This window comes from Mus musculus, chromosome X, assembly GCF_000001635.26.
Source record: "Mus musculus strain C57BL/6J chromosome X, GRCm38.p6 C57BL/6J".
Lineage (NCBI taxonomy): Eukaryota > Metazoa > Chordata > Mammalia > Rodentia > Muridae > Mus > Mus musculus.
Genome location: NC_000086.7, coordinates 34867923 through 34894291, shown reverse-complemented (window position 1 = coordinate 34894291; position 26369 = coordinate 34867923). Strand labels below are relative to the sequence as shown.

At 37.7% G+C, this 26369-nt stretch overlaps 1 pseudogene; it reads left to right on the top strand.

Annotated features, from left to right (window-relative positions):
* The first annotated feature begins 774 nt into the window (after positions 1-774).
* Positions 775-21939, top strand: Gm2288 (annotated as a pseudogene).
* Positions 21940-26369: the final 4430 nt, after the last annotated feature.

Here is a 26369-nt window from a genome sequence, read left to right as displayed (position 1 = left end):
AATCCCAAATTTCTCCAATATAAGGATTTTCTGTGTGGGTAATGGTGGTGAGTGTTTGTTGTAGACTGAGCATTGGGTATTCTTGACATGAATATATAGTTACCATGTTCATCATCTTTCTGGATAGTACTATGAATTTACTTTAAAACAGAGATATACTGAAAATCGGAATTGCTGATGTTTTGTTTAAAAAGAATCTTTGGGAGATAGTACCAAAATTCAGATGCCTCAAAGTTTAAATGCAAACACATTTTGCTCATCATTTTTGGTGAGAAAGGGAGGACTCACGTATTAAAGGCTGACCTGTTTTTGCCTTTTTTAAACTGAGAAATGACAGATTGTTAACTTGGGTTCTAAAGAAGGATTTAAAATAAGTAAGTTAAAGAAGATTTTAAAACAAAGTTGGGAGGGAGAGGGACATGATAAATGGGATACATGAAGGAAATTGTAAGGGGAAGCATATATATATATGTGTGTGTGTGTGTGTGTGTATGTATATATATACATATACATATACACATACACATACATATACACATACACACACATACACATATACACGTGTAACCATATTGAATATGTATGCAAAACTCTCTGATAAAGACAAATTATTAAAAATATAAGTGTTAAAAAACAAAAGAAACAATCTTTCAATGAGCTAAAATAATTATTTGACTTTTTGACATTTTTAACTATTTAAATGATACCTTTGGATTTAGATAACTATTTTTTTTTTCTTTTTTCCTTTTTATTTATATTTTTTAACTAAGAAGACAACTGAGCGCTTAATAGAAAAATGTCTATTAAGAAACTGCGGGTGATACCAAAGGAAGGTTACTTATTACTTTTTGACTTTGATTCAGATGAAGAAGAAGAGCAGGCTCATTCTGAAGGTATCCAGTCTTCAGTATTGATTGTGTCCTGCAGTTCATTAGACTTTTCCCAACTCACCTGCAATGGAAGAAGTCTTTTCTAAGTTTTCATGTACTTCATTTCTAATTTTACCTATATCTATATATTCCTATACCCGAGTTTTAGCAGTGCATATACCTACTCTTGGCACTTTAGACATAATATGTTGAGAAACAATAACTTGCTATGATTTTACCCCAGAAAAAGATCTGAACGGTGTTCCTATATGTTAGCAAAACATGAATTTATTTCATAAAACCTGCAAATAAATTATTTCATTCCTTTTTTCTATTATATATTTTCTTTATTTACATTTCAAATATTATCACCTTTTCTATTTACCCTCTGCAAATCCCCTCTCCTCTCACCTCTCCCCCTGCTTCCAACACACCCACCCCCAATTCCTGGCCCAGGCATTCCTTAATACTGGGGCATAGGACCTTTACAGTACCAAGGGTCTCTCCTCCCGTTGATGACATACTAGGCCATCCTCTCCTACATATGCAGCTGGAGCCATAAGTCCCACCATCTGTTTTATTTGATTGGTGCTTTAGTCCCAGGGAACTCTGGGGGTACTGGTTAGTTCATATTGTTTATCCTCCTATGGGGCTGCAAACCCCTTATGCTCCTTGGGTACTTTCTCTAGCTCCATCATTGGGGACCCTGTGCTCAGTACAATGGATGTCTGTGAGCATTCACTTCTGTATTTGTCAGGCACTGACAGATCCTCTCAGGAGACAGCTATATCAGTCTCCTGTCCCCAAGCTCTTGTTGGCATCTGCCATAGTGTCTGGGTTTGTTGGTTATTTATTGGATTGATCCCTGAGTGAGGCAGTCTCTGGATTCATTCAGTCTCAGCTGCAAACTTTGTCTCTTTAACTCCTTCCATGGGCATTTTGTTTCCCATTCTAAGAAGGAATGACGTATCCACACTTTGGTCTTCCTTCTTCTTGAGTTTCATGGGTTTTGCAGGTTGTGTCTTGGTTATTGTGAGCTTCTGGCATAATATCCACTTATCAGTGAATGCATATCATGTGTGTTCTTTTGTGATTGGGTTATCTCCCTTAGGAAGATATCATCAAGATCCATCCATTTGTCTAAGAATTTCAAGAATTCATTGTTTTTAATAGCTGTGTAGTATTTCATTATGTAAATGTACCACATTTTCTGTATCCATTCCACTGAAGAGGGACATCTGGGTTGTTTTCAGCTTCTTGCTATTATAAATAAAGATGCTATGAACATAGTGAAGCATGTCAGTATTACAAGTTAGCATATCTTCTGAGAATATGCCCAGGAGGAGTATTGCTGGATCTTCCAGTAAAACTATGTCCAATTTTCTGAGGAAACACCAGACTGACTTCCAGAGTGGTTTTACCAGCTTGCAATCTCACCAGCAATGGAGGAGTGTTCCTATTTAACCACATTCTCGCCAGCATCTGCTGTCATCTGAGTTTTAGATCTGAGCCATTCTGACTGGTATGAGGTGGAATCTCAGGTTTATTTTGACATGCACTTCCCTGATAATTAAGGATGATGAACATTTTTTAGGTGCTTCTCTGCCATTCGGTTTTCCTTAGTTGTGAATTCTTTGTTTATCTCTGTCCCCATTTTTTAATGGGGTTATTTGATTTTCTGGAGTCCAGATTCTTGAGCTCTTTATATATATTGGATATTAGTCCCCATCTGATTTAGGATTGGTAAAGATTTTTTCCCATCTATTGGTTGCTGTTTTGTCCTATTGACAGTGTCCTTTGACTTATAGAAGCTTTGCAATTTTATAAGGTCACATTTGTCTATTCTTAATCTTACAGCACAAGCCATTGCTGTTCTGTTCAGGAAGTTTTCCCTTGTGCCCATGTCTTCGAAGCTCTTCCCCACTTCCTCCTCTATAAGTTTCAGTGTCTCTGGTTTTATGTGGAGTTCCTTGATCTACCTAGACTTGAGCATTGTGCAATGAGATGAAAATAGATCAATTTGCATTCTTCTACATGCTAACTGCCAATTGAGCCAGCACCATTTGTTGAAAATGTTGTCTTTTTTTCCACTGGATGGTTTTTGCTCCTTTGTCAATGATCAAGTGACAATAGGTGTGTGGGTTCATTTCTGTGTCTTCAGTTCTATTCCATTTATCTACCTGTCTATCAGTATACCTGTACCATGCAGTTTTTATCACAATTGCTCTATAGTACAGCTTGAGGTCAGGCACGGTGATTCCAGGAGAGATTCTTTTATTTTTGAGAAGAGTTTTTGTATCCTAGGTTTTGTTCTTATTCCAGATGAATTTGCAAATAGCCCTTTCTAACTCAGTTAAGAATTGTGTTGGAATTTTCATGGGGATTGCATTAAATCTGTAGACTGCTTTCGGCAAGATAGCCATTTTTACTACATTAATCCTGCCAATCCATGAGCATGGGAGATCTTTCCATCTTCTGAGATTTTCTTTGATTTTTTCTTCAGAGACTTGACATTTTTATCATACAGATCCTTCTTTCACTTACTCAGTTAGAGTCACACCAACGTATTTTATATTATTTGTGACAATTCTGAAGGGTGTTGTTTCCCTAATTTCTTTTTCATCCTGTTTATTCTTTTTGTAGAGAAATGCCATTGATATGTTTGAGTTAATTTTGTATTCAGCTACTGCACTGAAGCTGTGTATCAGATTTAGGATTTCTCTGGTGTAATTTTTGGGGTCACTTATATATACTATCATATCTTCTGGAAATAGTGAGATTTTGTCTTCTTCCTTTCCAATTTGTATTCATTTGTTCTCTTTTTGTTGTCTAATTGCTCTGACTAGGACTTCAAGAACTATGTTGAATAGGTAGGGAGAAAGTGGGCAGCATTGTTTAGTCCCAGATTTCAGCGGGATTGCCTCCAGTTTCTCACCATTTAGTTTGATGTTGGCTACTGGTTTGCTATCTATTGCTTTTATTATGTTTAGGTATAGGCTTTGAATTCCTGATCTATCCTGGACTTTTACTATGAATGGGTGCTGTATTTTGTCAAATGTTTTCTCAGCATCTAATGAAATGATCATGTGATTTTTGTCTTTGAGTTTGTTTCTATAGTGGATTAAGTTGATGGATTTCTGTATATTAAACCATCCCTCATCACAGGTATCAAGTGTACTTGATCATGATGGATGATCATTTTTATGTATTCTTGGATTCAGTTTGCAAGGCTTTTATTGAATATTTTTGCATCAATTTTCATAAGGGAAATTGGTCTGAAGTTTCCTTTCTTCATTGGGTCTTTGTATGGTTTGAGTATAATTGTAATTCTGGCTTCATAGAACAAATTGAATAATGTTCCTTCTCTTTAGATTTTGCATAATGGTTTGAAGAGTATTGGTATTAGGTCTTCATGAAGATCTGATAGAATTCTGTACTAAACCCATCAGATCCTTGTCTCTTTTGTTTGGGAGACTATTAATGACTGCTTCTATTTCTTTAGGGGTTATGGGAGTATTTCTAGGGTTTATCTGATCCTGAATTATATTTGGTACCTGATATCTGGCTAGAAAAGTGTCCATTTCATCCAGATTTTCCAGTTTGGTTGAGTATAGGTTTTTGTAGTAGGATCTTATGATTTTTTGGATTTCCTAAGTTTCTGTTGTTATGTCTCCCTTTTCATTTCTGGTTTTGTTAATTAGGATGATGTCCCTGTGCCCTTTAGTGAGTCTGGCTAAGGGTTTACCTATCATGTTGATTTTCTCAAACAACCAGCTCCTGGTTTGGTTGATTCTTTGTATAGTTCCTTTGTTTCCACTTGGTTGATTTCAGTCCTGAGTTTGATTGTTTCCTGCCTTCTATTCCTCTTGGGAGAATTTGCTTCCTTTTGTTCTAGAGCTTTTAGTTGTGCTGTCAAGCTGCTCCTGTATCCTCTATCCAGTTTCTTTTTAGAGGCATTCAGGGCTGTGAAGTTTTCTCTTATTACTGTTTTCATTGTGTACCATATGTTTGGTTATGTTGTAGCTTCATTTTCATTAAACTCTAAAAAGTCTTTAATTTCCTTCTTTATTCCTTCCTTGACCAAGTTATCATTGAGTAGGTTGTTGTTCACATTCCACATATATGTGGATTTTCTATTATTTATATTATTATTGAAGATCAGCATTAGTCTGTGGTGATCTGATAGGATGCATGGGATTATTTCAATATTTTTATATCTGTTGAGGCATGTTTTGTGACTGATTATATGGTCAATTTTGGAGAAGGCCTCATGAGGTACAGAGAAGAAGGGATATCCTTTCGATTTAGGATAAAGTTTTCTATAGATATCAACTAATCCATTTGTTTCATAACTCCTGTTGGTTTCACTGTGTCTGTTTTTAGTTTTTGTTTCCAGGATGTGCCCATTGATGAGAGAGGGGTGTTGAAGTCTTCCACTATTATAGTGTGCAGTGCAATGTGTATTTTGAGGTTTACTAAAGTTTCTTTTATGAATGTGGCTGCCCTTGCATTTGGAGCATAGATGTTCAGAATTGGGAGTTCCTCTTGGTAAATTTAATTTTGATGAATATGAAGTGTTCCTCCTTGTCTTTTTTGATAACTTTGGGTTGAAAGTCAATTTTTTTTTGATATTCTAATGCCTACTCCAGCCTGTTTCTTGTGACCATCTGCTTGGAAAATTGTTTTCTAGCCTTTTACTCTGAGGTAATATTTGTCTTTGTCTGTGAGATTTGTTTCTTGTATGAAACAAAATGCTGGGTCATGCTTACACATTAAGTCTATTAGTCTATGTCTTTTTATTGTGGATTTGAGTCCACTGATATTAAGAGATATTAAGAAATAGTCGTTGTTGGGTCCTGTTATATTTGTTTTTAGAGATGGAATTTTGTTCATGTGGCCATCTTCTTTTAGGTTTGCTGCAAGATTACTTTCTTGCTTTTTCTAGAATGTAATTTCCCTCCTTGTTTTGGTGTTTTCCCTTCATTATACTTTGAAGGGCATGATTTTTTGGAAGATATTGTGTAATTTTGGTTTTGTCATAGAATACCTTGGTTTCGCCATCTATGGTAAAAGAGTTTTACTGTGTATAGTAGCCTTGGTTGGCATTTGTGCTCTCTTAGGGTCTGTATGTCAACTGTCCTGGATCGTCTGGCTTTCATAGTCTCTGGGGAGAAGTTAGGTGAAATTCTGATAGGTCTGCATTTATATGTTACTTGAACTTTTTTCCCTTACTGCTTTTAATATTCTCTTTGTTGTGTGCATTTGGTGTTTTGATTATTATGTGATGGCAGGAATGTCTTTTCTGGTCTAAAGTATTTGGGGATCTGTAGGCTTCTTTTATGTTCATGGGCATCTCTTTCTTTAGGTTAGGGAAGTTTTCTTCTATAATTTTGTTGAAGATATTCACTGGCCCTTTAAGTTGGAAATCTTACTTCTCATCTATACCTATTATCCTTAAGTTTTGTTTTCTCCTTGTATCCTCAATTTCCTTGATGTAATTATTTCATTTATAAAAGCTGTTTCAAAAACTCACGTGGGCAGTTTTTCCAGAGAAATGCAAATTGAAAATACTTTATTAACTATTACTTATATAGCATACTTTCAAATGTTTCCATTTTCTATTGTCAATATAGTAAAAAGGCCAGCATTTGGCAAACATGAGAATATGCCGCCTCACGTAGAAGCAGATGAAGATATAAGGTAATATTTTCAATTTTTCCCAGTTCAATAGAGTACTTCAAAAGTAGTGTTTGTGATCCCTTCACTGGAGGAGTAGATTCAGGAAAATCAACAATTCATGGTCAGATGCAACTATATATTGAGTTCAAGCCCTGCTTGGGGTCCTTAATTCCTTGCCATCACAAACACATAGCAACTTGGACAATATAGCCACCTGCATGGGATCTTCCCAGAAATAAACACAAACAAAAGGAGAAACATCATAAAAATAAGAGGGGGACCATCTGGGAAGAAGAAGGGTCTCAGCAAGTGTGGGAGAGTTATGAATAAACTACTGTGGGGTATAAATGTATGAATTGTTAAAAGTAAATAATTCAGGTTCACTTTGGTTGTCTACCATGTATTTTATATGCATATGACATTTGTTCCAAACCACACATTATATATCTATTCTAAATAATTAAAAGAAGTTCCTGTGTAAAGTTTTTTTTTGTGTGTGTGCTAGGCAAATGCTCTACCAGTCCACTATATTTCTAGCTTTAAAATTTTATTGTCCTTTCTTCACAGAGATGAACAAGACAGTATGTTGGATAAATCTGGAGGTAGGTGTTTTTGGAGATATTTGCCTGTTGTTTGAAGAGGACAGAAGATGGCATCAGATCTCTATAAACCCTATAGCATAGGAGGATAATTTTAGGTTTCACAATAATTGTAGTTTTCTTTAAAACACATACAGATGACTACTCACCCAACATTCAGAAACAAAGATTAGCTGAAGGTGTACCTCAGTGGTACAGCACCATGTAAAAGCTATGAGTTTCATCTTCAGTGGTGAAAAAAAAAACCCAACCAACACACGAAATTAACAAAACACCTACCAAACAAACAAAAAACAACAATAAGCCTCGCAAATGAAATGTTAGTTTTTCCAGTTTGCCCAATTAACTGTAAAGTGAGCAAGAAATGCAATTGGCTATTGTAAGGAAACAAACAAAACCAGCATTAAGCATTTTAGGAACTTAAATTTAGGCATGATTAGAGAAATATGCACCCCCCCCCAAAAAAAAAAGACAGTGGCTACAGCAACATAACAAACCCTGCAGAGGGGCTAGAATTATGGCTCATTTGGTAAAGTGCTTTCCTTGAAAATATATGGACTTAAGGTGGGGGCCTAGAATCCACTTTAAAAATGCAGGCTGCAGTCCAGTGCTGAGTAGGTAGAGATAGCTAGCTGGCTAGCCAGGCTAGTGACGTCGGTGAGCTGCAGATTCAGAGAGACCCTGTCTCTGAAGATTTAAATTGGATCAGGCAGTGGTGGCGCATGCCTTTAATCCCAGCATTTGGGAGGCAGAAGCAGGGGGATTTCTGTGTTTGAGGCAACCCTGGTCTACAGGGTGAGTTCCAGGACAACCAGGGCTATATAGAGAAACCCTGTCTGGAAAAACAAACAAACAAAAAATGTAAGTTGGAATATGATTGAGAATACAGTCTTCTTCTGCACACATATACTGAAATGTATACACATAATTTTTGCTGAATCTCTTTTTATGATTTACAGAATCCTTTAAAATTATGGTTTTTTTTTCTTTTTCTGGAAATAGACAATATGAGGAAAGTGTCATATTTCTATAATCTCCACTGTATATTAAAAATAAACATCTATCGAGAGAAATGATCCAGCATACCTTAAAACACACACAGGACAGGGATGGAAAGATAGCTTTGAAATTAAGACCACTTGTTGCTCTTGGGGAAAACCAAGGTTTAGTTCCTAGGACCCATATAATGGCTCACAACCATTTGTAATTCTAGATCCCGGGGATTTGGCATCCTATTCTAGTTTCTATGAGCACCAGACATGCATGTTGAACAAATACAAACATGCAAAAGCACGTTAGTTAAATAAATAAAACAAATCCGAAATACACATAACAGCCCCTTCAACTGAAACAAAGTAGGAGAGTCTTCTTTGGGGTTCATTTTATTTTAACTTTCAAGTTAGTATTGCAAACTTGGAAAATGGAAAACTTCTGGGTAGTAGTGGCAGCTAAAATACTATCTCTTATTTGCTGCTTGGATGACAGATGACTGATAGAGCCTCTCTCACTTTAGTAAGCATGTGCAAACACGGCCAATCAGCAAGGGGCTTGGCTGAGATTGTTTTCCAGCTGCCCAATCCCTGTTACCCAGTATGCTTTGTGGTGGCCATGAAGCTGAGTTCTTGAGGAAGGGAAGTTTCTTGAGGAAGCATGGTAGGGGGAAGTCTCTGTGGAGGTAGTCAGTGACCTGTTAAAAGATGGTTAATAATGGTTCAGGTGGGGGTCCGGATGGGGTGAAGGTGGAGGGGCGGAGGTGTTACTTCCAGAGTAAGGAGAGGAGATGACCCTCCCTGGACTCCAGATAGCACTGCTGCTGGGTTCACAATCGACTTTACCCACTTAGACCTCTGCGGTGAAAAACGGAGAACTTCACTAAGGGCAGGAGTTTGAACAGCCTAGTATCTAGCAGAAAGCAGGAAGGCCAGGGAATTGGAGACCCCGAAAGTCATCCTTGGGCCTGGGGATGTGAAGTGTGAGTAAACTGGGGGTCAGTTAGTGGCAGAAACAGACTAGAACCTTTTCTGTGCTGCTGCTACCCGCCAGAAATTCATAAAAAACAAACTGAAGACGAGTCTTCATTTTCTTCTACCTGGTGTTGAAAGGCCAGATTGCCAAAATTTGTATATATAGGATCCAAACGGCCTCAAAATCCCGAGGCTCCTCTCAGCCTCTGAAGTGCTGGAACTTCAGACATACTTCAGGCCAGGCTGTGTTTATTTATGTGTTGTTTTGGTTTAGGAAAGTAAGCTCTAACTCTGTATCTCAGGAGTGTCTGAAACCTCATGTGCAGCTTGAACTGGCCTTGAAACTGAAGTCCTCAGCCTTACAAATGTACTGGGGCATGAGGAAACATGCTTGTTTTATTTTTTATTTTTAAAATTTGTGGGGGTTTTTCATAGTTGAAGATTGAACCCAGAGCTTCTTGCTGTAGCAGTGAAATATATGTCCAGACAGACAGAACTTTATAATTTAGACTTGTATTTCGATGAAAAAGATTGAGGAGCTTGGTTGTGATAATAGCAACTATGATTTTACTTGGAGATTGAGATGCAGACACATTTGCTCTAACTCATCAAAAACCTTGCAGGAATGGGACCAACATGCAGATCCTCTTATGTTTAGATATAAACCCACTTGAAGTCACAGTTAAAGCCATCATAGTGTGTGTGTGTGTGTGTGTGTGTGTGTGTGTGTGTGTGTATGTAAGAGAGAAAGAGAGAGAGAGAGAGAGAGAGAGAGAGAGAGAGAGAGAGAGAGAGAGTTTTAAACTGAAAAATAACAAACCTCTATTCTTTTATAGTAAGGAAGACCAAGATACTTTATTCAACTTAAATAATTCTTTTTAAAAATGTGTACATATTAAAGTTAAGGTTATTAATGGCTATCTTTGAAGCCAACTATTATGTTCCATGTTTAAATACTAAAGTCTTTAGTATTAAATCAGAGGGTAATAGAAATATGGTTTTATCTTTAAACCCTTCATGCAATTATGAAGTGCTGTTTTTGTAAAAATCATTCCTTAATGTTATTTTATATTTCAATTTTATTAGTTTAAGTGATTTTTTTTAATTCAAATGGCTTGAGAAAATTTCTTTTTATTTTAAATCAGAAAACGTAAGTTTCTCAGAGGAATGGCAGCGTTTTGCACGTTCTGTAGAGACACCAATGGAAAACTGGAATTTGTTAAGTGGTGAACAGCAAGTTAGGAATGCTTCAGAATTGGACCTTATGGAAGGTACCAAATATTTAATGATGGGCATTGATGTTACACTTCCTTTTTTCTCAGTTGTTCTTCTTAGGCTTGTAAAGGAGATCAAAAATCTCATATTGTATCTCTTGTCTTTAATCACAACATATAAATAAACAGCTTAAAACATATTTTTAGATGACAATTAGACATTACTTGATTTTGTTTAACTTCTAGGCAAATAATAGATCTGCTTTAAAACCTAATGTTGGCACTATGCCTGAATGATCACAAAGTATTTCATTAAAATTTGCAAAATAACATAATTGTTTTAATATCTTGTTTTATTACGAACCCAGTACAGAATCCAGTAACTCATGATGATGGGAATGCAAATCCTGAAGAAGTAGTTGGAGATACATGGTAATGTGTTCAAACTTATTATTTCCTTCTTAGTGTAAGTACTTCCAGAAAAATTTAATTGATTGTATAGCAAGTAATGTATATTAATAATTGGAATATGATATATACTATAAACAATATTTCTATAAGATTAATCCTTAATTTGAATGGTTTTCTTGGAGGGTGTAATGTTGTGGGTCAAACTCTCATCGTCCTGCTTGTAGGACAAAAGCTGAGCAATCAAACAGTATCCCCAGCATCCTTACTTTGTAAAGCTTTAATTACTTCACAGATCTCCAGTACAAAATATACTGGGAAATTTTGAAGGTACATTTTTGGATATATAATTTGTTTAAACTATATAGTATTAACATAATTTATATATTAGGAAGTATTGATTAATATACTATATGACATCTTAATGACTTATTTATATGTAGTATTTTGTGAATATTTTTTTTAATTTAATTTATTTATTATGTGATATTATCTTTATTTACATTTCAAATAATAGCCCTTTCCTGGTTTCACCCCAGAAACTCCCTATTCCATTACCCCTCCCTGTGCTTCTATGAGGGTGTTTGCCCACCCACCCACTCCCACTTCCCCACCCTCGCATGTGGGTACACTGGGGCATTGAACCTTCACAGGACCAAGGACCTCTCCTCCCACTGATGTCTGACAAGGCCATCTTCTGCTATATATGCACTGGAGCCATGGGACCCCCTCTTTTGTTGATGGCTTAGTCCCTGGGTGCTCTGGGAGGTCTGGTTCATTCATATTGTTGTTCTTCCTATAAGGTTGCAAACCCCTTCAAATCCTTCAGTCCTTCCTCTAACTCCTCCACTGGGAATCCTATGATCAATCTGATGGTTGGCTGTGAGCATCAGCCTCTGTTCTTGCCAAGCTCTGTCAGAGCCTCTCAGGAGAAAGTCATATTAGGCTCCTGTCAGCAAGCACTTGTTGGCATCCACAATCGTGACTGGGTTTGGTGTCTGTATATGGGATGGATACACAGTTTGGGCAGACTCTAGATGGTCATTCCTTCAGTCTCCGCTCTGTACTTTGTCTCCATGTTTCCTCCCAGGAGTATTTTGTTCCCCATTCTAAGAAGGACTGAAACACCCACACTTTTGTCTTCCTTCTTCTTGAGCTTCTTTTGGTCTGTGAATTACATTTTGGGTATTCTGAGCTTTTAGACTAATATCCACTTATCAGTGAGTGCATACCATGTTTGTACTTTTGGGATTGGGTTACCTCACACAGGATTATATATTTTAGATCCATCCATTTGCCTGTGAATTTCATGAAGTAATTGTATCTGTACCATTACCATACATTTTTATCATTATTTCTCTATAATACAGCTTGAGGTCGGGAATGATTCCCCCTGAAGTTCTTTTATTGTTGAGAATATTTTTTTGATATACTGGATTTCTGTTATTCCAAATGATTTTTCAAATTGCTCTTTCTATCTCTATGAAGAATTGAGTTTGAATTTTGATGGAGATTGCATTGAATCTGTTGATTGCTTTTGGCAAGATGGCCATTTTTACTAAATTAATTGTGCCAATCTATGAGCATGGGAGATCTTTCCATCTTTTGAGATTTTCAATTTCTTTCTTCAGAGACTTGAAGTTCTTATCATACAGATCTTTCGCTTGCTTGGTTCGAGTCACACCAAGGTATTATAATTTGTGACTATTGTGAAGGGTGTTGTATCCATAATTTCTTTTTCAGCCTGTTTATCCTTTGAGTAGAGGAAAGCTACTGATTTGCTTGAGTTAATTTTATATCCAACCACTTTGCTGAATTTGTTTATCAGGTTTAGGGGTTCTCTGTTGGAATTTTGGGGGTCACTTACATATACTATCATATCATCTGCAAATAGTGATATTTTGAATTCTTCCTTTCCAATTTTTATCCCTTTGACCTCTTTTTGTTATATAGTTGCTATGGATATAACTTCTAGTACTATAAAATACTACTATATTATATACTACTGTGAATAGGTAGGAAGAGAGTGGTCTTGTCTTGTCTGATATTAGTGGGATTGCATCAAGTTTCTCTCCATTTATTTTGATGTTGGATACTGGTTTGCTCTATATTGCTTTTACTATGTTTAGGTATGGGCCTTGGCTTCTTGATCTTTCCAAGAATTTTATCATGAAGAGTTGTTGAATTTTTGCAAATGATTTCTCAGCATCTAATGAGATAATACTGTGTTTTTTTTCCTCAAGATTGTTTACATAGTGGATTACGCTGATGGATTTCCACATATTGAACCATCCCTGTATCCCTGGGATGAAGAACATTTGATCATGAAGGATGATCATTTTAACGTGTTCTTTGTTTGGGTTTACCAGAATTTTATTGAGTATTTTTGCATCAATATTCATAAGTGAAACTGGTCTCAAGTTTCCTTTCTTCATTTGGGTCTTTGTATGTTTTGGGTATAAGTGTAATTGTGGCTTCATAGAAAATTGAATAGTGTTCCTTCTCTTTTGATTTTGCATAAAAGTTTGAAGAGTATTGGTATTAGGTCTTCTTTGAAGGTCTGATAGAATTCTGTACTAAACCCATCCGATCCTGGGGTTTTATTTTTGGTGAGGGGGTGGGAGCCTATTAAAGACTGCTTCTATTTCTTTAGGGGTTATACGAGTGTTTACAGGATCTATTTGATCCTGATTTAAATTGGTACCTGATATCTGTCTAGACAGTTGTCCATTTCATCCAAATTTTCCAGTTTTGTTAAGTATAGGCTCTTATAGTAGGATCTGATAATTTTTTTTTGGGGGGGGGGTTCCTAAGTTTCTGTTTTTATGTCTCTCTTTTCATTTCTGGTTTTGTTAATTTGGACTCTGTGCCCTCTCTTTAGTCTACCTAAGGGTTTATCTATTTTGTTGATTTTCTCAAAGAACCAGCTCCTGGTTTGGTTGATTCTTTGTATAGTTCTTTTTGTTTCCACTTGTTTCATTTCAGCCCTGAGTTTGATTATTTCCTGCCTTCTACTCCTCTTGGGTGAATTTGCTTCCTTTTGTTCTAGAGCTTTTAACTGTGCTGCCAGGCTGCTAGTGTATGTTCTCTCCAGTTTCTTTTTTGGAGGCACTCAGAGCTATTAGTTTTTCTCTTAGAATGCTTTCATTGTGTCCCATAAGTTTGGATATGTTGTAGCTTCATTTTCATTAAACTCTAAAAGTCTTTAATTTCTTCCATGACCAAGTTATCGTTGATTAGACTGTTGTTCAACTACCACGTGTATATATATATATATATATATATATATATATATATATATATATATATATGGGTTTTGTATAATTTATATCATTATTGTTGTTGTTGTTGTTGTTGTTGTTATTATTATTATTATTATTATTATTATTATTTGGGGGGTTAAGACAGGGTTTTTCTGTGTATCCCTGGCTGTCCTGGAACTCACTTTGTAGACCAGGCTGGCCTTGAACTCAGTAATCCACATGCCTCAGTGTCCCAAGTGCTGGGATTAAAGGCATGTGCCCCCATGCCTGGCTTATTTATATTATTATTGAAGATAAGCCTTAGTCCGTGGTGACTTGATAGGATGCATGGGATTATTTAAATATTTTATATCTGTTGAAGCCTGTTTTGTGACCCATTATATGGACAGTATTGGAGAAGGCATCATGAGGTGTTGAGAAGAAGGCACATTCTTTTGTTTTATGATAAAATGTTCTATGATATCTATAGATATAGATATCTGTTAAAACAATTTGTTTCATAACTTCTGTTAGTTTCACAGTGTCTCTCTTTTGTTACTGTTTCCAGGATCTGTTCATTGCTGAGAGTGGGGTGTTGAAGTTTCCCACTATTATTATGTAGGGTACAATATATACTTTGAGCTTTAGTAAAGTTTCATTTATGAATTTGGTTGCCCTTGCATTTGGAGCATGGATGTTCAGAATTGTGAGTTCATCTTTGTTGATTCACCCTTTGACAAGTATAGTGACAGTCCTTATCTTTAAAAAACAAAAACAAAAACAAAAGAAAAACAATAAAAAAAACAAACAAAAAAAAAACAATAACAAAAACCTTTGGTTGTAAGTTGATTTTATTCCATAGTAGAATGGCTATTCCATCTTGTTTCCTGGAAATATTTGCTTGGAAATTTTTTTCCAGACTTTTCCTCTGAGGTAGTGTCTGTCTTTGTCACTAAGGAGGGTTTCCTGTATGCAGCAAAATCCTGGGTTCTGTTTATGTATCCAGTCTATTACTCTATGTCTTTTATTGGGGAATTGAATCCATTTCTATGAAGAAATATTAAAGACCAGTGACTGTTGGTTGTTTCCTGTTACTTTTGTTGTTTGAGGTGGAATTATGTTTATATTGCTATCTTCTTTGGGGTTTGTTGAAAGAAGATTTCTTTCTTGATTTTTGTATGGTGTAGTGTTTCCCTCCTTGTGTTGTAGTTTTCCATCTATTTTTTTGAAGGTTTCGATTCGTGGAAAGATATTGTGTGTATTTGGTTTTAACATGGAATACTTTGGTTTCTCCATCTACGGTAATTGATAGTTTTGCTGGGTATAGTAGCCTGGGCTGGCATTTGTGTTCTCTCAGGGTCTATATAACATCTGTCCAGAATCTTCTGGCTTTTATAGTCTCTGGTGAGAAGTCTGGTGTATTTCTAACAGGTCTGCCTTTTTATGATATTTGACTTTTTTCCCTTACTGCTTTTAATATTTTATCTTTAGTGCATTTGTTGTTCTGATTATTATGTGTCGGCAGGAATTTCTTTTCTGGTCCAGTTTATTTGGAGTTCTGTAGGCTTCTTGCATGTTCATGTGCATCTTTCTTTAGGTTTGGGAAGTTTTCTTCTATAATTTTGTTGAAGATATTTGCTGGCCCTTTGACTTGGGAATCTTCTCTCTCTTCTATATCTATTTTCCTTAGGTTTTGTCTTCTCATTGTGTCCTGGATTTCCTGGATGTTTAGGGTTAGGAGATTTTTGCATTTTGCATTTTCTTTCACTGTTGTGTCAATGTTTTCTATGGTATCTTCTGTACCTGAGATTCTCTATTCTATCTCTTGTATTCTGTTGGAGATGCTTGCATCTATGTCTCCTAGGTTTTCTTTCTCCAGGTTCATCTCTCTTTGTGAGTTTTTATTCTGTATTTCCATTTTTAGATCTAGATGGTATTTGTTCAATTCCATCACCTGTTTGATTGTGTTTTCTTTAACTTTTTAAGGGATTTTTGTGTTTCCTCTTTAAGGGCTTCTAGCTGTTTTCCTGTATTTCTTTAATGGAACTATTTTTGTTCTTAAAGACCTCTATCATCATCATGAGATGTGATTTTGAATCTGAATCTTTCTTTTCCAATGTGTTGGGGTATTCAAGACTTGCTCTGTTGGCCAAACTGGTTTCTGATGACACCGACTAGTCTTGGTTGCTATTGCTTATATTCTTGCACTTACCTCGTGCCATCTCATTTTCTTTGGTGCTACCTTCCCTTGCTGTCTCTGTCTGGAGCCTGTCCCTCCTGTAATCCTAGTTGTGTCAGAACTCATAGGAGTCCAGCTATCTCTGAGATCTTGGGATCCTGGGATCCTGATATTTTGGGTGTGTCTGAGCTCCTGGAAGTCATGCTGCCTCTTGGATCTTGAAATCCTGGTGTGACCAATCTCCTGAGATCCTGCTGTGTCAGAGCTCCTGGGGGTTAAGCTTTTTCTTGGTGTTGCAAGATTTGGTGAGGTGCCAGAGCCCTAGGTTTTCTCTAGACACAGTTGCATACTGCAAGGAACCTGTGCCTCTGGCCGGGAGGATGATTTTGTTTCCCTGGTTCTTGTGGGCGTCCCAGATACACAGGGTGTTGGGAAAGATATTGTGCCCTCAGCTCTGCTCTTCTGTCAGAACTCCAGTGTTCCTGGGTGTGTCTGATCTCCTGGGAGTCGAGCTTCCTCTGTGATCCTGTGATCTTTAGCATTTCAGAATACCTGAGAGTCGTGCTCCCTCTGGGTGTTTTAAGAGTGGGTGCAAAGCCAGTACCCCAGGTCTGATCCAGGTGCAGTTTCAGAACAGATGGAATCCATGCCACTGGAAAGGCAGGAGTTCCTGTGTCCCTGGATCCTTAGGGACTCAGTTACTCCTGATGTTGGGGCCATTCCTGTGATCCTGGGAGTGTTAGAGCACCTGGGATTTGAGCTTACTCTGGGTATTGTGGGACTAGGTCAGCACCCAAGAACTACTCATGACATGGACTCTTGCAAATATTTTTGATTTAGCATCATGGACTTATTTTTGCCTGTGGTACAGAAGTGAAAATGGTACTTTTTCAACAGGTGTGACATTAATTAAACTTAATTTTATTTTTTTCATATATTTCTGTCTGTGGTGCATATATACACATGTGGAGGGCAGAGGAGGATGTTGGGTTTTGCTCTATTTCTTTCCACCTTATTCCCGTAAGACCTGCTCTTTCACTGAACATGTAGCTAGATAAGCAGCCAGCAAGTCCTAGCAATTCTCACTCTGCCTACCACAGTGCTGCTATTGTAGAAGCAACCATCCATGGTTAGTTTTCTAAATGGGTACTAGAATCAAACTTGCGAACGTCCTCCTTTCACAGTAAACCCTATTTATTACTGAGGCATTTTCATAACTGCATTGAAGGGATTTTTAGAGGAAAAAAATGATGTAAACTTTTCTACATTCCATGTATTCAAAGCTAAGTGATATGTATACAAAATTCTGTACATGCAACAGTATTTCGTTGACCCAGTATTAATTTTATATTAAGTCAGTTTCTTTTCTAAAACTCCTCTGTGCTTTTCTTTATATGACACAATGGAAAAATGAATTCTTTAATATAACCCTTATTACTTATTTTTTTAAATTTTATTTTATGGGTATGTTTGTTTTGCTTGATTGTGTGTATGTACACAGCTTGTATGTCTTGTACCTGAGGAGGCCAGATGAAGGCATTGAATTCCCTGGAACTGGAGTTATAGGTTGTGAGCAACCTTGTGGATGCTGGGAATCCATTCTCAGATCTCTGGAAGGGAACCAGTGCTCTTAACTGATGAATCATCTCACCAATCCCCTCACTGATTTTTATAAAATGAATTATGTAACTGAAAGTGAAAGACAAATTTACTAACCAGTGAGGGAATGAAACTCAGATCCCAAAGAATCTATTTTAAATTATATGTAATTGAATGTTGCATGAGCTTTCTTAGAGGATAATAATTTGTCTTTGATATATAGTCTCACTATGTATGTCAGGCTGGCTGGAATTTTCCTAAGTAATCTATGTTGTCCTTTACACTGGAAATCTCCTGCTAAGCTTCCTAGACTAGGATCATAGACCCAAAACGTCTTACATGGCTTAAGAAACAATGCTCTTAATACCTATTTTTCAGACATATTTGTGTATTAGTGTTTTGCTTACAGGTATATATGTGCACCACATATGTGCCTGTTGCCCATACATATAAGATGATTATTTCAGACACCTTGGACCTGGAGTCACATAAAGAGAAAACACATGGAAACTTATATCAAAGATTCTTTCAAAAAATGCAACCAGAAATTAGAATGACTTTGGCAAACGAACAAATGGGAGAGGTAGAGTTGTTAGTTTTGTAGTGTCACATTTGTATCATTTTAAAAATTATATGTGGCTGAAGTTGAAAAAAAAACATTACTGAGCTTTTAGTAAAAATGTGTGTCTTTGATTTTGTCTAAGCAGTTAACCATATAACTTCATGCCTTCAAGTAAACTAAATCTAATTCTTAGAAATCTGTGAAAATTTTTATTTTCTACTTTAAGTACCTGTTAATGAGATTTTAAAATTTGATTTACATTAATTGTGGAAACACAGAAGTCTTACACAAAATCTTAGAAATGTAATTTGTTGTTTATTATGTTTAACAATATGGAAAAAAATCAATTACATATGCAGACAATTTGTATATTTTAATTGACTTATGTTTTGCACTAAGTCTTAACTGAATCAATATAGGAAAATAAATTAGACATTATATTTGATAGAAAATAATGAAAAAATACTTTGAAATACAATTAATATTCTAAAATAAGATATATATGTATTAAAACTTCTTTAATTTTTGAAAAGCTAAAACATAAAAGAAGACTTCTCTGATAATCTTTCAGGGAAAAAAACTATAATGATTTCCCATTAGATAATTTTTTACTGCTGTTTTTCTTTTTATAGTATGAAATGGTCAATTTAATTTGTTTTGAGTGGTCTTTTTCATATCGGTATGAAATGTGACTGCTTTTATTACTGTGCTTTACAGAAAGAAGATCAACAACAAATTGTGTGAGCAGAAGTTTGATATGGATATACAGAAATTCAATGAAGAACAAGATAAATCAGTGGTTGGTATCATAACTAACTTCATAATTAACCTAGAATAACTAAGTATCAAGTAGGAATGGAGAAACTAGCCTTGTGTTGGGCACATGAAACGAAGTTAAGTTTCATTATCTATCTATCCTTGGTTCTGTTCTAGTCCTACTGAATTGTAAAGCAGAGAAGTATGATCACATACTATATCAATGAAAACCACTAGGTATTTTCTTGTAGACCAGATTATAAATTTTCAAGAGGCAGACTTTTGCTGAAAGATGAAGAGAGGATTACCAGTTTCTACAAAAGTAAGCACACTATGTCAGCCTCAGGTACAGTTGAAAGGAGAGAGAAAGCTTACTTACTGGTGTCATCTGGACTCTGTTGTTAATATTCGAAAGCCATCTCAAACTGGCAAATCAGTTCTTACAATCCTAAACTTAGTACAAATTTTGTAACAACAGTGGATAGAAACAACCTTTCTCAACAGCCCTGGCAGAATATTCCTGTGGAAGAATATCACCAAACTATTTTAGATCATCTCTCCATTACTGTACCAATGACTGTAGTCATCACATAGTTTCCAAGTAAGATCTGAGATGATGACCATATTAACTATTTTTTATTTGATTGGTTAATAGTTTGAGAAGTATTCAATTTGAAATGAACAGGAGATCCATTCCTGCCTGGGAAGGCATTGAGGAAGCCGCCATTATGAGTCAGTTCTGGAAAGAGATAGGGACTAAAGATAAAAAGTAAATAAATACTCCAATTGAAGGCAATTTTTAAACCTTGAACCCTGGATGAAATTTCAAGGGGGAGTAATCATCCATGTATATGAGGAGTCTAAAGACAGACTCCCAGAGTACTTCAATATTTGTAATTCTGCATGAGGTGGGGGTGAGGGGGTGAGAGTGAACCAGAAAGGGAAGAGAACAATTGGTACAAATAAAACTACTATGAGTGAAGGAAAACATTTAAGGAAGAAAAGTTCACTAACTTTGTCATATGCTGCTAATGGGTCAAATAAAATAGATTTGCAGGGCTTGAAGATGGTTTATTTGGTAATCTTTCTCACTGTAGGCATGGAGACTCGAGTTTATATTCCCTGAGTAAGCATGCACGCACACACCTCCACCACCATCACTACCACCAACACCACCAACAACAAAACAAACAAGCAAAACTAAAAACAAACCACCACAACAATAAAAGTTGGTGTGGTGGTGAGTATTTTAGAACCACCAAACTCAGATTTAGTTCAGAGATAAGAAGATTCCCAGAGCTTCCTAGCCACCAGTTGTAGCCTAATGGATGAATTCTAGGTTCATTGAGACCCTGTCTCCCAAACAGTGGGATGCAACCAAAGAAGACACCCAATATTAATCCTTTGTCTCCATATGTATGCACGTGTACATTTTTTAAAGAGAAACTTCACAAAGTGGAGGTCATTGTACTTAATCAGGATGATTTGAGTGGAAATGTGAGGTACAAAACTGATCACTGTGAATAAAGGACAAAATAGGAATGTAGTAGCAGAAGGAGAAAAGGTGTAAACAGCCTGTCTTAATTTTTTAAATGCAAATTACCATGGTTGTCTGCCAACATAAAGAATACAAAGAGAAATTTATATTACTACTTCCATTGTTACTTGAGATTGGAACCTAGATAAAACAAATCTACCACTAGATTGGACTTAGTAAAGAATAAGTATAAGGCATCCTTAAGAAAGGAAAAGAAAGTAGAAGACATGGCACATACACCTTAGGTGGGGGCTAGATACAGAGATGAGGTAGTGAACCACCTCCTGGGATTACTTCTGCTGGTTAGAAAAAGGAGGCCACCATATGGTAAAAGCATTAACACTAGCTAGAGTTAAGCTTCCAGGGCTAGGATTTTACCAAGTTCATGTTTACATGGTGCATGCCTATAAACTTAAGTACTTGAGAGGCTAAGGCCAGTCTCTGCAGCATGGCAAACACTTTCTCATAAAAAAAAGTTTTATTAACCCACAATTGGTAGTATAATTGTATTTCATGTTACTTAAAAATATAAGTATATTTAGTCATAATAGTTGTTAAAATGTTAAATCACTTGGAAAACTATTCCTTTTACATTTCATATGGAATTATTTTTGCTCACGTAAATATTTTAGTATTGGAAATACATTAAGTGGTTGGTTGTTAGCCTAGCATTCATGCTGCATGGCAGTAAAAACAAAAATGAACAGAATTGTTACAGTAATGTTTTCCTTTTACATTTGTAGAACAATTATCAAAAAGAACAACAAGCATTAAAACTGTCCGAATGTAGTCAGAATCTGACCCTGGAAGCAATTGAAGACATGCATGAGAAGTCCATGGAGGTATGTTGCACATGGTCCATAAAATGTCCTTAGGAAACGAAATATGTTTTAGGAATCAAAAAGTTTAACTACTTGATATTTTGAATTATTTCTTACTGAAGTGACTGATATTATCTGTAAAATCCTAATGACTTTGTAGGAATTATTCAAGACATGAAATGATAAATTGGGAATTTGACCTCAGATGTACCTCATAGTTTATTAACACTATAATTATCCTGCTTAACTAAACATAGCACATCTATACATCATTTGCAGAGAATCTTTCATATTTGTATCCTTTGGAGTTTCTTTAGTAAGAAGTGCTTTTCTGTTTTAGGGTTTGATGAACATGGAGACCAACAACTACGATATGCTTTTTGATGTAGATGGTGAAGAGACATTATGAAGCATACTCTGAAGTACTCTTCTCCTTTCCCATCTTCAGACTAATGAAGCATACATATTTCTCACTTGCTGGTACATTTGTAACCAAATAAAAAATTCACTAACATTTTTGTCTCCTATGAAACAGAGTTTGAAAGGCTCTTTAATCCTTGTAATTCTGATGATTCTAAGAAGGAAGTTAACCCCCGTGAAGTGATTACAAAGTTAACTAGGAGGTATACCTTTAGAGTCAAAATAGAACTCCTTTATTTTTAAACATCTTTAATCATTTTCTTGTTTAAGTGTAAGAGCCTCTTTATATTAACTTCCAAACAAAATCTAAATGAATAAGTGAGTGGCAAATAGTCCTTTGTACCGAACTTCCACACACTAATGTAGTGAATTATTTAAAATTTATTCCTTAATCTTTTTTTAAAGTCTAGACTTTATCCCCCTCCTTGTCCACCCTCTGATTGTTCCACATCCCATACCTCCTTGCCTCATGCTCCCACACCCCAACTCCCCATCTCTAAGAGGATGTCCCCACCATCCTACCCCCACCCCACCAGACCTCCCTACTCCCTGTGGCCTCAAGTCTGTATATGTGTTGGGTCTTCATATCAGCTGGTGTATGCTGCCTGGTTGGTGGCTCAGTGTCTGAGAGATCCTGGGAGGTCCAGGTTATTTGAGACTGTTGGTCCTCCTCCTTCAACTCCTCTTCCTCAGCTTCTTCTAGCTTTTCCCACCACAGGGGTTCCCAGCTTCTGTCCATTGGTTGCATGTAAATTTCTGCATCTGACTCTTTCACCTGATGGTTGGGTCTTTAAGAGGGCAGTCATGATAGGCCCATTTTTGTGAGCACACCATAGCATCAGTAATAGTGTCAGGCCTTGATGCCTCTCCTTGAGCTGGATCCCAATTTGGGCCTGTCATTGGATCTCCTTTTCCTTAGGCTTTTCTCCATTTTTTTTCCAGTAGTTCTTTCAGACAGAAACAATTCTGGGTTAGAGCTTTTGACTGTGGGATGGCAACCCCATCTTTCCACTTGATGTCCTGTCTCTCCACTGGAGGAAGACTCTACAAGTTCCCTCTCCCCACTGCAGGGCATTTCATCTAAGGTCCCTCCCTTTGAGTCCTGAGAATCTCTCACCTCCCAGGTCTGTGGTATATTCTAGAGGGTTTTCTAACCTCCTACATATCAAAGATGCCTGTTTCCATTCTTTTTGCTAGTCCTCAGCGCTTCAGTCCTTTTTCCCACCCCCACAATACCTGATCATGTTCCTCTCCTCTTCTCCTTGTCTGCTTTCCCACCCAGGACCCCTCCCCCTCCCTGTAGTGATTTTTTTAACCTTCTTAACATTTCTAATTATTTTTATTCATAAGGATAATTGAAATTTATTTTTGATTCATTATCTTATTAGTTCCCGAAGGTACAAGTTACAAATATAGAAGGCACATTGGTTTGGTTTTATTTCATTTATTTTATTTTTGAGACAGGCACTTAGTATTTTTTTGTATGTCTAGTAAGGTCTAGAATGTTTTGGTTCAGCATTCCATGTAGGTGCTATACAGGAATGTGACAACATACCTGGCTTACACTGTTCTTAAGAAAATAGTCCCAAAAAATCTCCTATAAACACTATAAAATTAACACTGTCAGCTCTGAGAGATGAAAATATTTCCTGTTCACTTACAGAATTCATTGACAGAAAGTATATTTGTTTCTTGAAACAAACTAGACTGCTAACTGTGAGGCAGGATAAAAGAACTGATTAGCCCCATCTCACTGTTCCAGGCCCAGCCCCTTCTCTCTGTTCCCATTGTTCTTGTTTCTGAGCTCTCTGTCTCTGTCTTTGTTCTCAGCTTCCCCTCTATCTGTTCTCTGCCCTACTTTTTCTGACCGAATGACTTTGCTTCTTCTGTCTGTCTGCCTCTATCCCTTCCCCAGTTCCTCACTCTTCTCCCCTCCCCCAATAAATCCATTTTATACCAGGTCTGTTGCATGGTATAATTTCTCAGGGGCACACCTTGCATGAGCCCACCAAAGGTACTCCCTTGCCATGTTATATTTCATAACACTAACACATTAAATGCAACTGACAAAATCTATAAATATTAGTTTGAGACATGGATTTTTTTATTCTCATAAAGGCATTAAAACATCATTTCATTGTGCTTGGCCTTCAGATAAATGACACCTAACCTTACCTAATGCTTAAGAATGCTTCACATGCTCTTCCGCTCGACTCGAGACTCGAGCCCCGGGCTACCTTGCCAGCAGAGTCTTGCCCAACACCCGCAAGGGCCCACACGGGACTCCCCACGGGACCCTAAGACCTCTGGTGAGTGGACCACAGTGCCTGCCCCAATCCAATCGCGCGGAACTTGAGACTGCGGTACATAGGGAAGCAGGCTACCCGGGCCTGATCTGGGGCACAAGTCCCTTCCGCTCGACTCGAGACTCGAGCCCCGGGCTACCTTGCCAGCAGAGTCTTGCCCAACACCCGCAAGGGTCCACACGGGACTCCCCACGGGACCCTAAGACCTCTGGTGAGTGGATCACAGTGCCTGCCCCAATCCAATCGCGCGGAACTTGAGACTTCGGTACATAGGGAAGCAGGCTACCCGGGCCTGATCTGGGGCACAAGTCCCTTCCGCTCGACTCGAGACTCGAGCCCCGGGCTACCTTGCCAGCAGAGTCTTGCCCAACACCCGCAAGGGTCCACACGGGACTCCCCACAGGACCCTAAGACCTCTGGTGAGTGGATCACAGTGCCTGCCCCAATCCAATCGCGTGGAACTTGAGACTGCGGTACATAGGGAAGCAGGCTACCCGGGCCTGATCTGGGGCACAAGTCCCTTCCGCTCGACTCGAGACTCGAGCCCCGGGCTACCTTGACAGCAGAGTCTTGCCCAACACCCGCAAGGGCCCACACGGGACTCCCCACGGGACCCTAAGACCTATGGTGAGTGGAACACAGCACCTACCCCAATCCAATCGCGTGGAACTTGAGACTGCGGTACATAGGGAAGCAGGCTACCCGGCTTGATCTGGGGCACAAACCCCTTCCACTCCACTCGAGCCCCGGCTACCTTGCCAGCTGAGTCGCCTGACACCCGCAAGGGCCCACACAGGATTCCACACGTGATCCTAAGACCTCTAGTGAGTGGAACAGAACTTCTGCCAGGAGTCTGGTTCGAACACCAGATATCTGGGTACCTGCCTTGCAAGAAGAGAGCTTGCCTGCAGAGAATACTCTGCCCACTGAAACTAAGGAGAGTGCTACCCTCCAGGTCTGCTCATAGAGGCTAACAGAGTCACCTGAAGAACAAGCTCTTAACAGTGACAACTAAAACAGCTAGCTTCAGAGATTACCAGATGGCGAAAGGCAAACGTAAGAATCCTACTAACAGAAATCAAGACCACTCACCATCATCAGAACGCAGCACTCCCACCCCACCTAGTCCTGGGCACCCCAACAAAACCGAAAATCTAGACCCAGATTTAAAAACATTTCTCATGATGATGATAGAGGACATCAAGAAGGACTTTCATAAGTCACTTAAAGATTTACAGGAGAGCACTGCTAAAGAGTTACAGGCTCTTAAAGAAAAGCAGGAAAACACAGCCAAACAGGTGATGGAAATGAACAAAACCATACTAGAACTAAAAGGGGAAGTAGACACAATAAAGAAAACCCAAAGCGAGGCAACGCTGGAGATAGAAACCCTAGGAAAGAGATCTGGAACCATAGATGCGAGCATCAGCAACAGAATACAAGAAATGGAAGAGAGAATCTCAGGTGCAGAAGATTCCATAGAGAACATCGACACAACAGTCAAAGAAAATACAAAATGCAAAAGGATCCTAACTCAAAACATCCAGGTAATCCAGGACACAATGAGAAGACCAAACCTACGGATAATAGGAATTGATGAGAATGAAGATTTTCAACTTAAAGGGCCAGCTAATATCTTCAACAAAATAATAGAAGAAAACTTCCCAAACATAAAAAAAGAGATGCCCATGATCATACAAGAAGCATACAGAACTCCAAATAGACTGGACCAGAAAAGAAATTCCTCCCGACACATAATAATCAGAACAACAAATGCACTAAATAAAGATAGAATATTAAAAGCAGTAAGGGAGAAAGGTCAAGTAACATATAAAGGAAGGCCTATCAGAATTACACCAGACTTTTCACCAGAGACTATGAAAGCCAGAAGAGCCTGGACAGATGTTATACAGACACTAAGAGAACACAAATGCCAGCCAAGGCTACTATACGTGGCCAAACTCTCAATTACCATAGATGGAGAAAACAAAGTATTCCACGACAAAACCAAGTTCACACAATATCTTTCCACGAATCCAGCCCTTCAAAGGATAATAACAGAAAAGAAGCAATACAAGGACGGAAATCACGCCCTAGAACAACCAAGAAAGTAATCATTCAACAAACCAAAAAGAAGACAGCCACAAGAACAGAATGCCAACTCTAACAACAAAAATAAAAGGGAGCAACAATTACTTTTCCTTAATATCTCTT